Genomic DNA, 4,796 nt, shown 5'->3' with positions numbered 1-4,796 from the left:
ATTATATATATATTAATATCACAGCAATGGATAAAGAGACTCCATTGGTTTGGTTTCACCAGAGTTAAGATTGTTTGAAATTATTTTGTCCAATAAACTATCCTTATCTTTCTTTTACTCTGCAATTAGTTATAATGTCGTTAGAGAATCCCAATGACTCTAGCAAGATCCTGTAGATAAAATGATCACTTTGCTTTTTGTCAAGAAAGGGAAATCGGATCACTTTTCCACTATGAAACCAATTAAGTCTTTTTCTAAATGTCATCCTTCTTTATTACTGCTCTCACATTATTGTGCCAGAGGAGACCCATCAAGTTTCATAAGACATTAAAGAGCAGAGAGGCCCCTTTTGAAAGAGTTAAGGTTGAAGGAGCCATACTCTCTAGTATGGGCATCAGCACCTGGCACAAAGTAGGTACTTCAAGAAAATATTTGAGTGATAAATTAAATGGTGATTTTCTGTTGTTTTAAGAGCAATTGTGTAGTCATTCAAATAGCTTACACATGAGATTCTTTTAAGATCTTATTTATTTATTTGTTTATTTATTTATTTATGACAGACACAGAAAGAGACAGAGACACAGGCAGACGGAGAAGCAGGCTCCATGCGGGGACCCTGACGCAGGACTCAATCCTGGAACTCCAGGATCACACCCTGGGCTGAAGGCAGGTGCTAAACCACTGAGCCACCCAAGGATCCCCTACACATGAAATTTTTGATACCAGAGAGGAAGAACATTTTAACCAAGCTTGCCATCGCATTTTTCTAACCCCACAAACAACTGTGAAAGCCTTGCTATTTCTCTGAGTTTCAAGGTAAGTCTGAGGTTGGATGAATCAAGAATGGGAGAATCATCTGTTTTCAAAACAGTAGATACTCTCTGTTCACTGTCACCCCACATCTGGCCTCCCAGGGCAATCTGAACTTGCTTTTATGGTGGCCCCTGCCAATCTGTCCTGTAATTGTTGGATTACTCTGCCTATTCCAGTAGATTGCACACCTCTTGAGAGCAAGGTTTAAATGTATCACCTGATTTTATATTCCTGGGGTGCACTTAGTCCCTGGAACATACTAGGAACTTGAAAATAGAGGACAAAATGAATGATTTCATGATTGAATTCTGAAAGCCTTTTTGAAGCTACAGCATCCCTTCACTTCTTGTGTGTGTGCGTCTGTCTCATCCAAGATGTTACTAGCCTCATCTAATTCTGATTTTTTCTATGATTAGCCTAATTTAATTTCATACTAACTCCCACATTCAGCCTCAGACCTCATATCCAGCAGACACACTCATCACAACAGCTCTACACACTCCATAAGGTTTCTCAGTTTTAGGTTTTAAAAGCTAAAAGAATAATTTCTGGATTTCTTTCAGTCCCAACAGCCAAGGTTTTCTGATGTCAGACGCTGAGCCCTCTGTGGGTGAAGTTGTAGCCTGTGGGCCATCCTCAGATATTTTGTATTTTAGGATTCAGCTAGACCAGCAGTTGTAAACAGATGCTGGCCCGCATCCCCAAATTCTTTGCTCAGTTAAACCTACTTTGTGTGGCAGCCTCATCCTCAGGCAGCTCTCAGAAGCCAGACTTTGGTAGCCTGAAGTGTGTGGGGCTCAGAGAAGGTGGGTGGAACTTATGAATCAGAACCAAAGCACAGTTTTCCTTTAAGTCGACTTCTCACTCTTGGCTCATGTTGACGTCAAAAGCCCTAGATTTGTAGGGGAAGAATGTGAGATGAGTGTCCTTCCTTCTGTGCTATAGCACAGCATGAACTTTAGAGGGAGGATTGCAAGTTGTTTAAGGTCTGAAATATTTGCTCCCTGCCTTTCTAGTACACGTGTTTGAGGCTGAGAATCTTATCAGTAGATAAGGGCAGAGAGGCTGCCATCCCACATTCCACAAACTTACTTCCAGATGGCTTAGAGACTAGGGGTGAAAAACTCAAGCTCTTCAATCAAGCCAAACAGCCCACACCTTTATTGCCCCATTTGTTTAGGGGCCTGTCACGGGCCTCCTAACATCTCAGAATCAGCCGTGGGGGCAGCTGTTTAATTAACTCCTCAAGGCTGCATTTTGGTGGGGGCAATTCATTTATTATGAAAAACAAATTGAAAGGTCCGAGGGTTTTTTGTTCCTTTTCTTCTTTAGTGGTTACTGTTATCTGGAGCTTCTGGCTTCGTCCAAATAGCAACGATGATGGTTTTTTAAAAGGAGCCACTTGATCTTTTGTGTTGTTACTTTTTCTTTCCTTTTCCATTTTCCGAAATCAGACTGGCTATCTGCTTTGAACATGGAGAGATTTCTTTTCCTTGGTACCAGGAAACAATGGTATTTTCCCAGACTTTTTTCTGTGTGTTTTAGTTGTAGAAATACCACACTTGCAATATTAACTACTTACAACAGTGACAAAGTTACATGTTGCTCTGTCTCAGGTTAAATTGTGGTTGTAAATAATTTTTGGCTAATTTCTAATAGTTTGAGAGCTTACTGTAAGACAGACACCTCTGTGCTAGGCCCTAAGAAACATACTGAAAGAGAAAAGAAGACAAGACTCCTTGAGGAATTTACAGTCTCACTTTCTGGGAAAAGACATACTTGTATTTTTATTACTTTTAAAATTTTTATTTAGAGATGATCTTTGATTTAAAGAGGATTTGCAAGGATTTTGTAGACTGTCCCCATAAAATCCTCACCCAACTTCCTCTAATGCCAACATCTTACATAGTAACAATGATATCAAAACAAATATGTTGGCATTGACATCATAGTATTAACTAAACTGTAGACTTATAGACTTTACCCAATTTTTCTACCAGTGTCCCTTTTCTGTTTCAGGATCCAGTCAGGATCCACAGCTTGTATTTAGATGTCATGTCCCCTTTGTCTTCTTCAATCTAAGACAGTTTCTTGGTCCCTTTTTGTCTTTTGTGGCCTTGATGCATCTGAAGGATAGTGGTCAGGTGTTTTGTAAAATATCCCTCTCTACTCATCCTTTTGGTGCCTGTTGAGAATCAGTCTCCTTCTGTGCCCTGGAGATTATGTGGATTTAGAATTCTATGGATATAGTGTAACAGCCAAAGGGGTCTCTCATTTCTAAAATGTAGAAATGTAGAAACCCAGGCCTCCTGACTTTTGAGACAGTGTTAGAATTATCTTCCCGTCTACTTTGGAATTCCAGGGAAACTTAATTCCTGAGGAAGTCTGACCTTGAGATGTGGTCCTATAATGCCTAAAGAACTGTGCTCTACATGTTTCCCTGAGCCCCAGCGTGGAGCCTGCTCAACAAGCACTGTTAATTTGAATTCAGTTTTGCTCCAGAGAATCCAAATGCTGAGAATGGCTAAAAAGCCTTTGCCAGATATGAGCTAAAATGCATGGAAGGTTAAGAACTGATATAGTGGAGCAAGCTCAAGAAAAAATAAAAAAAAAATTAAAAAAGGCCAGATTCCAGATTCCTGGTAGCAATCTGAGATACTTACAGCAGAGCCATAGTTGTTGCCTAAAGGAGCCCCCAAAGAGCAGGTAATACTCCCCTCTCCTGCAAATACTTTTCTTTGCCCACAAGGCCAGAAGAGAGGACCTATCTGCCCTTGATCTCAAAGAACTTTCTGTCCATCTTAATTCCTGAGATCTGAGGGCACAGAATATGGCAGCCATGGATTACCTCATATGGCATCTCAATTCAGTCTCTTGATTTCACACACCATTTGTTAAGGTTTAGATAAGGCCTAGCAAAGTGGTAAGATCCTCATATCTCAGAGTTTGAATACGTGAAGTTAATAATTGGGTCAAATATGCCAGTGGCAGAGCAGTGCATTACCCTAAGCCTAACAAAATGGAGCTTGAGGCCATGAGCAGATACACCAGCACAGTGAACCATACTGTCATCCCCCATCTGACCATGGTTCTATTGGCCATTGGTATGTTCTTTACTCCTTGATTCTTCACTTATGAGATTGCATCCATCAAGTACACTCAGGATATCTATGAAGAGCTCTTCATCTCCTTGGAAGCCTCACTCCTCATTGGCTTTGGAGTCTTCTTCTCACTCCTCTGAGTTGGCATCTACATATAAGCTCCCAAGGGTTCCAACCAGGCAGCCTCACTGAATTCCTACTTTTGTAAATTATTTTTTTTACTATTGCTAAAAGTGTCCCACCTGCTGCTCATAATAAAGGCAGATGTATGACTGTCAAAAAGAATAATAATAATAATTGGATCAAATAGTGCAATCATTAGTCATCTAGATCCTTCGGGAATGTGCAATTCTGAATCATCATAGAGTATTCTAGAAAGCAAGCTTATGCTTCATTATTAGTGGTCAGAAATTAATACTTGGTTCTAAATATTTTGTGTAGCCCTCTTGGGGATAGGAGAACTTTCTCCTGGCATCCTCTGTTGGCAGCATCCCAGTGCATGCTAGGTGAGTGGATTTGCCTCATGTTTTGGAGCAAAGACAAAGCAAGCCAGGAAATGGCCTGGGAATGAAGAGTACTGGTACTAGTTCCAGCTGTCTCATAAGTGATTTTGCAACTTGGTAAAAGTAGCTGTGCATCTGTGTTGCAGAGTTGCTCCTAGCTGTGCTCTTAGGGAATTCAACTTGATTGGTATTTTTTGAACTAGATAGTAAAAAAGGCCTTTAGAGGTGGCTCTGGTGGGGTGTGGACTTAGGAGCGTCAATCAAATCTTTTGTTGCAAAACATTAATTTTTTTTAAGATTTTATTTATTTATTCATGAGAGACACAGAGAGAGAGGCAGAGACACAGGCAGAGGGAGAAGCAGGCTCCATGCAGGGAGC

At 40.5% G+C, this 4,796-nt stretch overlaps 1 pseudogene; it reads left to right on the top strand.

The window, feature by feature from the left end:
* The first annotated feature begins 3,832 nt into the window (after positions 1–3,832).
* LOC144324700 (dolichyl-diphosphooligosaccharide--protein glycosyltransferase subunit TMEM258 pseudogene) lies at positions 3,833–4,072 on the top strand (annotated as a pseudogene).
* The last annotated feature ends 724 nt before the right edge of the window (positions 4,073–4,796 follow it).

Source organism: Canis aureus, chromosome 12 (assembly GCF_053574225.1).
Source record: "Canis aureus isolate CA01 chromosome 12, VMU_Caureus_v.1.0, whole genome shotgun sequence".
Lineage (NCBI taxonomy): Eukaryota > Metazoa > Chordata > Mammalia > Carnivora > Canidae > Canis > Canis aureus.
This window is presented reverse-complemented; position numbering and strand designations above follow the sequence as displayed.